The 15529-nt window shown below is 37.6% G+C and overlaps 1 protein-coding gene across 2 annotated transcripts in view; it reads left to right on the top strand.

Moving 5' to 3' along the window:
* Fut8 (fucosyltransferase 8) overlaps positions 1 to 15529 on the top strand; it is a 203831-nt gene that overhangs the window by 35943 nt on the left and 152359 nt on the right. The window contains exons 2-3 of one of the 2 annotated variants that reach the window (XM_075947432.1): positions 9782 to 9875; positions 15283 to 15353. The gene's annotated coding sequence lies outside the window, so the exon portion shown is untranslated. The remainder of the gene's footprint in view (positions 1 to 9781; positions 9876 to 15282; positions 15354 to 15529) is intronic. The other variant, XM_075947433.1, reaches the window with a different exon arrangement.

Raw genomic sequence — 15529 nt, 5'->3', positions numbered from 1 at the left:
TTCCAACTTTTGCTTTTGTATTGATAGAAATGCTAGCTGCAGAAACAGTAAACAGCCCAGTATTACTGTAGAATGGTTTTTCCCTGTGGCTCCCCAAAATGATTTTAGGAATCCTAGTGGGTCGATAATCTGTAGTAAATTTGTGGATATATTTTTTAGTTTTTAATATCATAGGTTTGAGTGGTTCTTTGGATCTAAGTTTAGAAAGCAAAGTACAATTATATTTGTTAGACGTTTTGTCCCTCAGTTCTGAGGTGCTAAGGAATTTGGTATGGAAGTTTTGAAGCTGGAGGAAGAAAAGGTGAAGGATTCTAAACCTCTGTGTCATCCACACTAGAATAAGAACACGTCCTCTATTCTTATTTTCTTCTTCACCGGGGACTGGTTAGGATTTTAGTTGAAATGAGGATTAGTTGTTCAGGAACAGCTCTGGTTTGCTTTCATCCTGCAGATTATCAGTGTTATTTATATATGTGTGTGTTCAATCATGTGCCCACTTTTTTGAGTCTCTTCTATGTGACAGGAATCCACTGGCTCTGTGAATGAGTCAGAGAGGAAGACATAGACAGACATGATCCAGCTCTTGTCTATGTGTTCCATCAGACTTTGGAATTTATGGTGTAGTAGAATGTTTTCTACCCTTCAAATGGGTCTCGTCTGCATTTCTTGTTTGAGTATTCAGATTTTCTATAGTGACTTTCAAATGTGTGTGTGTGTGTGTGTGTGTGTGTGTGTGTGTGTTTGGTGTTACGTTTTTGAGACATTGCATTGCCCAGGTTAACTTGGGACTCAGCCTTGCTATCTTGGGTGACCTTGACCTCAACCTGTGGAATGCTAGGAACACAGGCATCACGTGTATTTGTAAAAAAATTACACGCCCCCCCAAAGCTTTTGTAATTTTAAAATGATTCAAAATTGGAAAAAGAATAGTGCTAACATGATCCAATAGTTCTTCTTTCATCCAGTTTCTAAATATAGTGCCACATTTCCTATATATTATATATAATAATTTTTATTGTATACATTATTATTTTTTAACTATTGTAAAGTTAGTAGATTCACTAAAGCTTTAGTTTTATTTTATGAAGTCTGGGACTTTCTCCTGAACTAACCAGTGGACATTGTTTACAGATGTTAGCATTTAATCTCTATGTATATTTACTAAATTTTACTTAGTCTATCTATAACTTTAAATTTCACCAATTGATCAAATTATACAGCAAAAGTAAACAATGTTTCTCCTAGTCCAGGACCAAATTAGTTCTCATTGTTTTGTTTTTTTACTTGGAGACGTAACTTTGCCTTAGATGACACTCCCTTTTTAAAGTGTAGGCCTAGCTCTTTGCGACTATCCTTCAGTTTACATTTAGATGTTTCTTCTCTCTAAAATTTGATTATGTATTACAGCTGAGATACCCATAGAAGTTATGTATGTCCTTCTCAAGATGTTAGATCTGGAAGCCTTGAGTACTGTTGCAGTGATGGTAATTTTAATCATCTACCATTTTTTTCTTTGTAATTAATTTCTCCTTGTGAGGAAATATTTGAAACTATGTAAATGTTTGGTTTCCCCATGGACTTTGTTATTTTGAAATGGGAATTTCTATTGATCTATTTTCTGGTTCACTTTTTTCTTATAGCATCTTCAATTTTTTCTTAAGCTCATGCAATTTATATTTTAAAAAGATTTATTTATTTTTATATGTACTGTTTTGCCTGCATATTTATTTTTATTGCATGGTGATAGGAGAACATAGGCTTGTTTTTCTACTTTATTTAATTTATTGAGACTTATGACTTTAAATATGTCAGGTGTCTTAAAATGATGTTATTTTCTTTATCAGAGTCTAAAGTGCAGGATCATAAATTGAATGTAATAGTGTCTTATTTGTTGATTATATTATTTACATCTTGTATTATTTTATCAAATACTCAATTTCTCTTAATTTCTCCTTGTATCTGGTATAGATTTTTACTTTTTAAAGCTGTGACTATGCTATTTTATGAATAGAAAATATTCAGATGAGACATAAATTAGCATAGTTAATATAATACTACACGTTTGTCTTAACCAAACTTAAAAAATATGGAAACAACAGAAATAGTGTTACAGGTCAAAATACCCTGACGTATTGATTATGCCTTTCTGTCTTCCGTGGTAAGGGATAACATAGCTTGAAGATTGTAGCAAATCAACCAACCAAGTCAAACTTAAAACAGCAGAAGATCAGTTGTTTTGAAGCATACAGACTTGAAAATGGTAGTGGAACTAGTACAGGAAACCCTAAAATCTCCGAATGGTGTTTGGAGATAGGTGAGGGCTGCTGTGATAGGTAGGGCAGGAGGGTCGTGAGCGATTCTCACACTATTCAGCCGAGCTCTAGAGCCTGGGAATGGACGGCCCATTGAACGAACACTGGTGCATCCTGAGGACCAGTTGTTCCGCTCTGTTCCTAGAGCATGTCACTATTTGCCAGCTAAGGTTTAGTGTAATAATAGGTAACAATGAGACAAATTCCATTTGATAGCTACAAAGCATTTTTATTTTATGCAGAATATTCTAACATATGATTCTGCTATTTTGTCTTTGCAGTTGCCTTGTGAGATAGGTAGGAGGGATGGATATTGGTGTGAAGAAATATCAAACATAATATGTTTTAAGATAGTGTGCTAGAATTCACTAAGGGGTTAAAAGATAAATGACAGGCTCATTATAGTGTGCGGAGTGTTGGAGATGTGGTGGGAAAGCAGCCAGTTACACGGTGTGGCAAGTTAAAAAAGGTTTCGAAATTCAAACTGTGCCCCGGGGGAACGCCGCAGGAGTGGTGGTGTTATAAGTGATGGGAATTTTGGTATTTTGCCTTCCGATTTCAGATTAACTGAGAGGATAATCACTATAAAAGGATGTTATCTATGAGAAATTGATATAATTTTCTTTCTTAGTTTTTCAGAATTCTTATTTGTATTTCAGGTGATTCTAAGACTTGAACAAGTATATGACTTAAGGATGACAGAAGTCACTTGAATTACTTTAGTGATTTTTCAGCATAGTTTGAAGAAGGAAAAAAGGGAACTAATTTTGTAATATCATACAGAACTCAAAATTAAAGACACGTTTACTTAGGTAATATGAGTAAGCATTTAAATGGGCTCCATTAATTAATGCTAAAATAGACAAAATTTCACAGGTAAAGTTGACCTAGCAATAATTAATTCTTATTTTTCTGTGCCCCTGGAGGGTTGTATATTGGGCCTTATTAATGGTAGGCAAGTGCCCTATGACTGAATTGTATCCGCAGTCTTTAAATCTTTGCTTTTCATTATTGAGCCAATTTTCTTAGGTTTTTGCGATAGGAACTTGAATCCTTCGCAATCTCAGACTCTTGAGTAGCTGGGGTGATGGGTTTGTACCCTGAGGCCTTACTTAGTACTGTGTTATTTTAGCAAAGTAGATGACTTCAGAAAAGGAGGGAGAATAGCAAATTTGTTTCTAACTTCTTATTTGACTCTAAAATAATGCTGTCAGGGTACTTATAGGATAGCATTTACTTACTAAGAAATGTGGATTTGACAGTCTTACAATAATTCATCTTTGTTAAAATATTAGTGGGATAGACTTTTCAGATTTTTTTTTTTATTCCTAACCCATTAGGCCATTTGTTTATTTGGTTTTAAAGACAAGATCTGATGTATCCCAGGCTGTCCTCACATTTGCTGTTTATCTGAGAATGACCTTTTAAGCTACTGATTCTTCTTCCTTTATCTCCTGAGTGCTGGAATTACAAGTAGATACCACCATGCCTGGTTTATTTGGTGCTGGAAATTGAACTTGGCCTCATTCATACTAGGCGAGCACTCTTTCACCCACTTTCGTTGTTATTAGCATGAAATACTCTCTTCCCCATGAATATCACCTCCCTTACCTATTTTTCTTTGCAAAAATGGCTCTATTGATATACCAGACTCACTGGAATATTAATGCTATAAGAAAAGTAGGAAATGGAGCAGCACACCATCAGCATCACTATGGTCTTTGAGACGCTCTCTCATTCGGTCGTCTCTTTTAGCCAGGTGGACCACAGCTAGGGAGCACTGATGTTCTACTTTACTACTTTTTATGCCTGAGCCAGTGCAGTGTATCTTCATGCTCTATTTAGGTTGATACATTTCCAGTAGGGAAATTACATATAACAAGCAGCTTCTTGTGGGCTGCTGCTATCAATCTGGGTAGTCTCATCCATATAATCTGTAGATACAGTCTCATCTAATCCTCTCTGAAGTCAGACTTTTGCGATGCCTTAAATAACCCAAGGACCATTGATTTTGTAAGATTCAGTTGTGACTGAGTCATAGATAGCTTTTTATTTTAGACATGTTTACAGTCTTTTACTCCTTTTGAGAGATCTTTTTTTCTCAAAAACGGCCAATTTTACTTCAGACGGTTTTTTTTCTGTCATCTGTTAAATATGTAATTTTCCCATGAGTTTAGTTTTTTCTGTATTTCATATGTGGCTTTATGTTTCTTTTTTTTAAGATGAGGACTTATCATTTCTCTAAAGATGAGCACCAGTGGATCAGTTGCTGTTTTTCTCTTCCAATCTAAGATTTGTTCATTGTAATTCACAGTCATTTTTCTTTCTAACAATATGGGAAAATGACTGACAATTCACTACCACAGACTGAATGTAAAACCTGTGATTCATAACTTCCTTTTCTTTCTTTTTTTGCATTTCTTTTTATTTTTTTATTTTTTTTAATTTATTTATTTATTAAGGATTTCTGCCTCCTCCCTGCCACCGCCTCCCATTTCCCTCCCCCTCCCCCGATCAAGTCACCCTCCCTCATCTGCTCAAAGAGCAATCAGGGTTCCCTGACCTGTGGGAAGCCCAAGGACCGCCCACCTCTATCCAGGTCTAGTAAGGTGAGCATCCAAACTGCCTAGGCTCCCCCAAAGCCAGTACGTGCAGTAGGATCAAAAACCCACTGCGATTGTTCTTGAGTTCCCATTCTTCCTCATTGTCCGCTATGTTTTTTTGCATTTCATCAAAAAGGAAATAGTTTATATTTTGCCATCACACAGATTTAGTTTTAAAGATTTCTTTTTTACCTTTGGCCAGATTATAGGCAAATTTCATAATACTGGACATGGATTCTGTGCTGGTTTATTTTTTGTAAACTTGATACAAAATGAACAATCTGGGAAGAAAGAACCTTAACTGGAGAACTGGCTCTGTGGACCTGGCCTTGTCTGTCAGGCATTTCTTGATTGTTGATTGACGTAGGAGAGTCCAGCCCACTGTAGCAGGTGTGCCTGGGCTGAACAACAAGGTCTCTGGGCAGACAGGGAAGCAGGCCATCAAGTAGAGTTCCTCCATGATCCCTGCTTCAGTTCTAGTCTCAGCTTCATTATAAAGTAAACCTTCTCTTTGCCATGTTGCCTTTGGTTTGAGTGCTTATCATAGTAGCAGAAAGCAAACTAGAACACTAGTAATAATCTGCGGTGTTCCCTCTTAAATGGATAACATCTTTTATATATTTGTTATGAACAAGTATGAGATCATATGTTGCGACCTTGGTCATAGATATATTTTTTTCCCACTGTAAGAAAAACCACAATATTTTGTCTATTATGGGGTTTTTATATTGTCTTTTTGTTATTGTTTACTGTTGAGTATTCATTGAACAATGATGGTATTTGCTTATTTCATAAATCATATTTTTCTATAAGTTATTTTGTATGTCTTATATGTCTTTTTGTTTCTGATGTGGTCATAATTCCTGGTTTCACATGATTCTTATCTCAGTGATTTCTACATTGTATTCAGTTGTGCTTTTTTGTGATAATCTCCATTTGCTGTAAAGAAGAGCTTCTTTGATGAGGGGTGGTAACTACACTTATCTGTGAGGATAAGGATAGGACTTAGTGTAGTTAGGAATTCATGCTGGTCTATCAAAGTAGTGATAGATTCTTTTTATAAGATCCATGACTTGACTAGCCTTGGGAAGCTGGCTAGATTCTGAGACCTGGCATATTTTCTCTCCTATTGAGTGGAAATGACAATTTTTATTCATTCATTCATTTATTTATTTTCTTGTTTTTATATTTCCTTCTTTTTTATCTTTTCTTGATTTTACATCTTACCCAAAGCTTCCCCTCTTCCCAGACTCCTCCCCACCTCCCCATCCACTCCTCCTCTGCTGTTTCTCTTCAGATACTGGCAGGCCAAAGATATCAGTCAGCCAAGGGATATCAAGCTTTAGTGAGACCAGGCACCCCCTCCTCCACCAAGGTTGAATGAGGCAATCCAGCAAGACGAAATGGGCTTCAAAAGCAGGCAACACAGTCAGAAACATCTCCTGCTCTCACTGCTAGGAGAACCACTTGAAGACCAAGTTATATAGCTGTAACATATATGCAGAGGGCCTAGGTCAGTCCCATGCAGGCTCCATGATTGTCAGTTTAGTCTCTGTGAGCCCCTGTGAGCCCAGCTTAGTTGGTTCTGTGGGTTTTTCTTGTGATGTCCTTGACCCCTCTGGTTATTACAGTCTTTCCTCTCCCTCTTCCACAGGATTCTCCTAGTGTTTGGCTGGGGTCTTTGCATCTGTTTCCATCAGTTACTGAGTAAAGCCTCTCTGATGACAGTTGGACTAGGCACCAATCTATGAGTATAGCAGACTATTGTTAGGAATCATTTCATTGACTTTTTTCCCCCTCTGTGTTTGGTTCTATTCTAGGTCTCTGAGGGTATCCTTCTTGTTCCTTGTTTTTTTTTTTTTAAAACTGATTTTTATTGAGCTCTGCATTTTTCTCTGCTCCCCTCCCTGCCTCTCACCTCCCCTTCACCCTCTCCCAAGGTCCTCATGCTCCCAGTTTACTCAGGAGATCTTGTCTTTTTCTACTTTCAGAAATAACAATTCTTAAGACACTACCCCCAAGCAAAACTGATTCCTGAAAGACAAGTAATAAATAAGCCTATGACTGCTCTAGTTACTGTACTGTATTTATACTTTATGTGTCTATGAAGAAGCTTCTTGAGGTTGAGAAATAACCACCCCCCAAAAATTTAGGGAACAGTATAAAAACCCGAAGCTCCTAGAGATAGGAATAGGACCTTAGCCCACCAGACAGAATTGAAAACTGTAATAGCCACATATCTGGTAGAATATCTGATGACATTGTGTGTATGTTTACTTGGGTCTTTTCTTCTGGATTTTTACTAATATATGTAGTCTTTTCTCTTGTCTTCTAGAAGATATGAAATACATGTATAATGACATGTATTTTATTTACTGTGTTTTAACTTTAGTTTCCTATTTCTATCAAGTATCAATCTAGGTTGGTTTTGATTGATTTTTCTCTCATTAAGGCTAGAAATTGTCCTTTATAATTTTTTAAAAAATTTACTTAGTAATCAGTTGATACTTACTAAGCATTTAAAAAGAGATTATAAATTTTACCTTGTGGAGTGTTAAGTATTTCATACTTCTATAAATATTCCTGAGTTTCTCTGGGATATATTCACATTTTTTGGAAATTTCTTTCTTGGGCACTGCTTCTAGTCTTTGTTAATGGTTCATATGAGGTAAACTTTGCTCGATTCTGAGCCACAACCCTTCTGAATGCCACATGCCCATGAAGCATGAGGTTTTTCCTTTTTGGTTGGTGGTTACAGATGTTAGATTGAAGATTAGATTATCCTTCATGGCTTGTTTTTAAAGAACTCTCGGGGTCATGATAGAGCAGTCTTTATTTGTGGGCCATTTTATTCAATGTATAATGAAAACCTCTGTTTTTGCTTAATAGAACTCTCATTGACAAATGCTAACCTTGAGTGTGCTTTTACTCCCTTGATTCATGGACATGTGCCTAAGTGTGTGTGGATTACTATTAAGTCTGAGATGCAAGTGAACCCCAGTATAGATAGGTAGCTTTTGTTTGTTTACAAAGCTCTTTGTTTTCCAGTATCTATTCTAGAAAACCTTGCTGCTTCATTATAGTGAACTTGGATCTTTGCTTCTTAAGAGTAAGCACATCTCTTGTGTTTTGTTTGAATATGTCTGCAGTGGTATATAGAACATGTCTCAGCAAAAAGACAAAGTGCTTATAGAGACTATCTGGTTGTTTCAATTTTCAAGCAACATAGATCACACTAATTTTTGTTCAAGATCTGGAAAGTGGTGTGCACGTGTGTATGTGTGTGTGTATAAAACTTTGCAGTTGTTTACCATCAGAAGGTAAATCTGGTATCAGTTATTTCACAATGGCAGTAGACATAAGTCCCACACTTGTAAATTATTGTGGAAAGTTGACAAAAACTTTTAGGTGAAGTTTCAGGAAGGAACTATAGTGGATCTAGGTACATTTTAGATTTCATGTTTATGTAACAATTGTACATTTATAGTCTTTTCAGAGTTACTGTTTGTCCTCTTTAAATTGATCCACTGGATGAGATAATGTAAGCAACAATGCACTATACAAAAGGATTTGTGTTTAGGGCAATTTATTGAAGGTTCTCATAGCGTGTTATCCCTCAGAACTACTCTTGGAAATTAAAAGTATTTGGGATCTTGATTGTACAGGAGGTTAAGGGATGGTGCTCCTTGTAATTAGTTCTAGTTACCAAAAATCAGTTTCTGTGGACTTTGGTGTCACTGGAGGAAAAGCCACTTTTTAATAATAAATGTCATTTCAACTTCTCACAATTAATGTCATTTCAAGAATAGCCACATGTCATAGCACAATAGTAGGCGACTGAGAGATATTGCCACAGAGCGAAATGTTACTGAGTTTTTGTACTCAGTGACTTACACACACACACACACACACACACACACACACACACACACACACAGTGAATGTTTATTAAAACCATTTCACTTGTTTGTGACTCATACTGATTCTTTACCATATGTCAAACGTGTAATAGGTGATGGTGAGCCAGCAACAAAGGTTTTCTAATTAGAAGATTATATATAACATATAAGGTTTTAATATATATATTAAAACAAAGGTTTTCTAATTAGAAGATTATATATAATATATAAAATAGACATATGACTATGGCAGCAAATAGTCTAACAAAGATTAATGGAGTACAGATCTTAAATCAGTTTTGAAAAAGCTGATTTATGTAGTTTAACTGTCAAAAAGTAATACAAAAGAGTTCAGAAGAATTGCGACTCAGCAGTGGGCAAACCTTAGATCATATGACCCCTCCAAAGAAAGACTAAAAGCAGTATTCAAAAAAGAAAATTCCAAAAAATGTGAATAAATCCCAGAAAGAGTTTTTATAGGAGTATGAAATTACTTAACACTCAACAAAGTAAAATTTGCAGTGTCTTCTGTATGCCATCATTGTATGATGGCAGCTGAGAATAATACGATTGTTCTGTGGAAAGCAAGCAGATTAAATTAGAGTGGAAGTTTGTGTTGGAGGAGGAAGAAACAAAGATGCAGAACTAACTGAGGTGTTGGGGGTGTAGATTTTGAACTGCAAATTGGAAAAAAGGATATAAGTGACTGGAGGGGACCTTTGTGGGGCTGGCTTGTTTGGGGGATGGACTATGAAGCAAATTAAGACAATGAGTGCAACTGAGTTTGGGTATAATTTGCAAAATGAAACTCTATTCCTTCTTGGCATTTGGAAAATGGTGGTGGTAGAATTAGTTAATGCAGAATACAAACATTTACTTATGATTACCACATGAAAGTAAATAATAAATATAAAGATGCTAAGTGAAATTTGAGGAGGGTGAATTAATTTACTTTCTTTTATTTTAGGTTGCTGTTCTGGCTTAGGCCGTCTATGACCTTGATTGTGTTTTCATTCAAGATAACTCCTTTCCATCTTTATTGATTAACTGAGCAAATTCAGGTTAGTATAATTTTGTGAATAGCACTTTTACATTTCCATTTTAATATTCTGAGACATGGATGATATTGTTTTTAAAGCTTCATGTGTACGTGCCAGTGGATTAGGAAGGCCAAGTTAGTCTAAACTCTAGTGACTTGTTCATTAGTTGGGAAATACTTGCTGTTTGCCTACTAAGTATAATCTGCTTTTCATAAACACATAAGCAAGTTACTTTTAAATGGTTTTGACTTTCAAGTTTTAAACTTGATAAAACAAGATGTGGCCATGTTTTCTGTATTGAACCTTGGGTATTATTGTGTGGCATAGTTGGTAATGCAAATAAACTCACCTTAGAAACTTCTTGATGTTTTAGTAGCTCTTTTAGGACAGTCTACACATGAACAGCTCTACTTTAATGTTAATTCTAAGAGTACTGGCATAAATACTCATCACTACAATTAAAACAGTTCCATGAGCTCCCACCTTTACTCATATTGTTCCTTTGTAGGTAATCCCGATTCAAGCATATTTATTTTTTGAATCTTTCCTTACTTTTCCCAGTTGAGATCAGTATGGTATACAGTCTCCTGAATCCATGCTGCCTGTTTAAAAATTTTCCCCTACTTTCTTTTTTTTTTTTTTTTTAATTTTTATTTTTATTTTTTTTTAATTTATTTATTTATTAAAGATTTCTGTCTCTTCCCCGCCACCGCCTCCCATTTCCCTCCCCCTCCCCCAATTAAGTCTCCCCCCCAGCCCGAAAAGCAATCAGGGTTCCCTGTCCTGTGGGAAGTCCAAGGAACCCCCACCTCCATCCAGGTCTAGTAAGTTGAGCATCGAAACTGCCTAGGCTCCCACAAAGCCAGTGCGTGCAGTAGGATCAGAAACCCATTGCCATTGTTCTTGAGTTCTCAGTAGTCCTCATTGTCCGCTATGTTCAGAGAGTCCGGTTTTATCCCAGGCTTTTCCAGACCCAGGCCAGCTGGCCTTGGTGAGTTCCCAATAGAACATCCCCATTGTCTCAATGTGTGGGTGCACCCCTCGCGGTCCTGAGTTCCATGCTCGTGCTCTCTCTCTTTCTGCTCCTGATTTGGACCTTGAGATTTCAGTCCTGTGCTCCAATTTAGGTCTCTGTCTCTGTCTCCTTTCATCGCTTGCTGAAGGTTAATATTCAGGAGGATGCCTATATGTTTTTCTTTGGGTTCTCCTTATTTAGCTTCTCTAGGATCACTAATTATAAGCTCGATGTCCTTGGTTTATGGCTAGAAACCAAATATGAGTGAGTACATCCCATGTTCCTCTTTTTGGGTCTGGCTTACCTCACTCAGGATAGTGTTTTCTATTTCCATCCATTTGTATGCAAAATTCATGAAGTCCTTGTTTTTTATTGCTGAGTAGTACTCTAATATGTATAAATTCCATACTTTCTTCATCCATTCTTCCATTGAAGGGCATCTAGGTTGTTTCCAGGTTCTGGCTATTACAAACAATGCTGCTATGAACATTGTAGAGCATATACTTTTGTTGTATGATAAGGCCTCTCTTGGGTATATTCCCAAGAGTGGTATTGCTGGGTCCAGGGGTAAGTTGATCCCGAATTTCCTGAGAAACCGCCATACTGCCTTCCAAAGTGGTTGCACAAGTTTGCATTCCCACCAGCAATGGATGAGTGTACCCCTTTCTCCACAACCTCTCCAACAAAGGCTATCATTTGTATTTTTGATTTTAGCCATTCTGACAGGTGTAAGATGGTATCTTAAAGTTGTCTTGATTTGCATTTCCCTGATCGCTAAGGAAGTTGAGCATGACCTTAAGTGTCTTTTGGCCATTTGAAGTTCTTCTGTTGAGAATTCTCTGTTCAGCTCAATGCCCCATTTTATAATTGGGTTGATTAGCCTTTTACGGTCTAGTTTCCTGAGTTCTTTATATATTTTGGAGATCAGACCTTTGTCAGTTGCGGGGTTGGTGAAGATCTTCTCCCAGTTGGTGGGTTGCCTCTGTGTCTTAGTGACAGTGTCCTTTGCTTTACAGAAGCTTCTCAATCTCAGGAGGTCCCATTTATTCATTGAGGTCCTTAATGTCTGTGCTGCTGGGGTTATACGTAAGAAGTGGTCTCCTGTGCCCATGTGTTGTAGAGTACTTCCCACTTTCTCTTCTATCAGGTTTACTGTGTTCATACTGATATTGAGGTCTTTAATCCATTTGGACTTGAGTTTTGTGCATGGTGATAGATATGGATCTATTTTCATTCTTCTACAGGTTGACATCCAGTTTTGCCAGCACAATTTGTTGAAGATGCTCTCTTTTTTCCATTGTATACTTTTAGCTTATTTTTTTCTATTGTTAGAAGTATTTTATTGAGTGACAGCAACTTCATTTTGATTATCTAAAGTTGTTTTTTTTCTTAGCTTTTAGGTCAATAACTATTAGAAAACATTTCTCTGTATCTTATGTTGTTGATATGATTTTGCATATCTGTTTAGCAGAGTATTGACAGCATTTTAAAGTAGCCATCTTTTTATAGGAAAGCCATATACCAATGTAGAAGAATAGAAATTGTCCCTCTGTTAGGACAGAGGACAGGTTTCTTTGCTGTCTGGGATGAAATCAAGATAATTCTTCTGGAGAGAAGTTAGGCCCATCCATATCGTATTGGAAAGAACAAAGTTGGGTTCGTTACTTATTGAAGTAGGGAGGGTATCTTGTCTTAGTTTGTTTCTTGTTGCCGTTTCTGGAAAAAGCCACTTAAGGGTGAAAGGGTGAAAGGGTGAAAGGGAAATCCAAGTGGCAGGAATCAGAAGCAGCTGGTCATGTTGCGCTCAGAATCAGAAGGCAGAGAGTGATGAATGCATGCTGTTGCTCTGCTCCCCATTTCTGTTTATGCAGTCCAGAGTTCAGTGTAGGACATGGCCCCTAGGGTAAGAAAGTATTCCCCCCTCAATTAATGATTACATAATCCTTCACAGACGTACTCAGAGGCTTGTGTCCCTGATGATGATTCCAGATTCTGTTAGGTTGACAATACTGACTGTCACATGCCTTGACACAGATGCTGGAAAGCAGCAAAGTCAGGGTCAGTGTTTGAGAATTTGAAATTTGGTTTAACTTAGCTCTGTCAGTGGTGGTGATGGGCTTGAGTAGGACAGAGTGTTGATGTGAGACTGCATCCATACGGCAAGGGCTTAGAAAGCTCTTGGCTTTTTGAGTGAATATGGTTTGAGTGTATCTTTTTTGTTTGTTTGTTTTGGTTTGGTTTTTTTTTTTTTTTTTTTGAGACAAGGTTTCTCTGTAGCTTTGGAGCCTGCCCTGGAACTCACTCTGTAGATCATGCTGGCCTCTGCCTCCCGAGTGCTGGGATTAAAGGTGTGCACCACCACTGCCTAGCAGTTTGAGTATCTTGCCCAAAGGGTTCCATGTTGGTCCTGTGTATGGTGGTTGTAATAGTTACTTTTGCTTCTCAGTGTCCATACACTTGATAGAAATAGTTTAAAGAGGAAAAAGATATATTTTGACTCATTGCAGAAAGTTTAGTCCATATGTTTTTGGTCTTATGTGCTTTGTACAGAACATCATAGTAGCAGGAATGCATAGCAGAGATTCTACTTCTCACAGTGGACAGAAAACAGAGAGACAGGAGGGGACAGGGACAAAGTGCCCCTAAAAACACTTCTCTTTGATTTATTTTTTTCTAGTTTGGTGCCCTGGAGGCCAGTAGTTAGACCCTGCTAGGCAGTCAGGATGGGGCCCTGACCCGGAAGGCTTCCTCTGATGACAGCCGTGTGCTGAGTACAACCCAACAACCAACAGTGTGCTGAGAGTCAACTGATAGCTGGCTTCCCTGCAAGTTCTTCTTCCCTTTACAAAGTTCTTTTTAAAACTCAAGTAAGAGCCAGCTAACATCATCCCTTTCTTGGTACAACTCCTCTCTTGGAAGGGAGCTCTGGTAAGCTTCTTGTGAGTCACCTTTGCACCTGATACTCAGTAAACCTACTTTTGCTTTTGCACTTCCCTATTTGTGAGTTTCATTGGACTTAAGAGACACAACTCCACTGTCGACAGTCACGTACCTTTGCTCCAATACCAAGCCCTCCTGAGTCTTTTACCAAATTCTGTCCCACTCATGGAGACCATCTGTGGTTTACTGCCTCTTAAATTTCACAGAACCTCTCAATATAGCACAATCAATTAGGGACTAAGTATTCAATACATATACTTGTGGGAGGTATTTGATCTCTAAACCTTATTGGTGAGGTTGAGCTGGGTCCTTGAAGTGATATAGTCTAGTGGGAGGTCCTTAGGTCATTGTGGATTGAGGGTTGTTAGCAACAGAGCAGATCTGCCCTCCCTTTTTTTCTGGATAGGGGTCTTGGTTCTAGTTTCCACTCAGAAAACTATCTTATTGTATAACTGCTCCTGGCAAGGTGTGAACAAATGTTTGTTCATAGTACCACAGGCCAAAGTAACAGTTCTACCCAAGTCTAATTTAGTGAACTAGTGAATTTATTGGTATTCCTTAAGGGGGGATGAATGACTGAAAGGCAGAAGCTCCATCCACTGTAGTGTGGTGAAAACTCACCAAAGCTGCATCCCTAGAGCTTCCTGTACACAGACGTCTCAGCTGACAAGAGGGTCTCTTCTCTCTAGCACTTGTTAGTGCTTATGTAGCCATGGGGGTAGGGCTTTGAAGGTCTTGTAAGTTTAAGGAACTTTCTGGAACGTGTGAATTGGTTACTTGAGTTTTGTTATTTCTGGAGTCTTAATGAGCATCTTTCTCTCCAGGATGAAATGTTTAAATTAGGAAATTGCTATGTAAAGTCATGTCCAGTTAATTTCTTTCCTCATGGATAAAATGGGAGGCCTGGAGGAAGAGAATAATGGAAGAAATGATCTGTAAGGACTTTTCTACCTCTCAGAGTCTAAAGTTCTGTGATTGTGGAACAACTGTTATCTGCCATACTTAGAGTTTTGTTGACATTACAAAAAGAAGAGAGAGTGGTCAGACACTCATCAGCTGGGTAGTGACTTGTGAGTGTGACATCTGCAGATTAATTTCTGTTTGCTTTACTGCAGTGAAGATCACCAATGAAGATCACTACCTGTGTTAGCCCTGATCTTGCCAAGTGATCATATTTAATAGTTTTCCATTTGAAGAGCACACCAGAAAGAGGAATACTTTTTACAGTTAATTCATTTAAACCTAAAAAGGTTGTTACTGCTCTACTTTCTTGCTGAGTTCATAAAGTGAAATTGATATAAGGAATGTAGTTTCTCCTCTTTGCTCTCAGTTCTCTGACACGTCATTCTTGTTATCGTGGGACTTTGGAAAGCTTCTTCCTAGAGGCTGTTAACTCTCCTGGGAAGTGGAGCGTGATGTGAAGATGACAGCTGTGATTCATTGACTGTTGGGCTTTCCTTGTGTTTTGAATAGGTCGTTGAAGCATTTTGTTTGAAATCTTTCAATCATGTGGAGAGTCGTGGTAATTACTTCTTAGAGATACTGTAAGTATTGTAAAGGAAATTGATAATACTGAAATTCTTATGAGTATAGTATGTAGTTACATGTATGTGTTCACTTTAATGATATCTATACATTGGTAGTATCATTACAGATAGAATCACTGTCTGGATAAAAGTTATGAGAAAAATCAGGCCTCCCCCCTTTTTTTACTTCATGC

Source organism: Microtus pennsylvanicus, chromosome 14 (genome assembly GCF_037038515.1).
Source record: "Microtus pennsylvanicus isolate mMicPen1 chromosome 14, mMicPen1.hap1, whole genome shotgun sequence".
NCBI classification, from domain to species: Eukaryota; Metazoa; Chordata; class Mammalia; order Rodentia; family Cricetidae; genus Microtus; species Microtus pennsylvanicus.
This window is presented reverse-complemented; position numbering and strand designations above follow the sequence as displayed.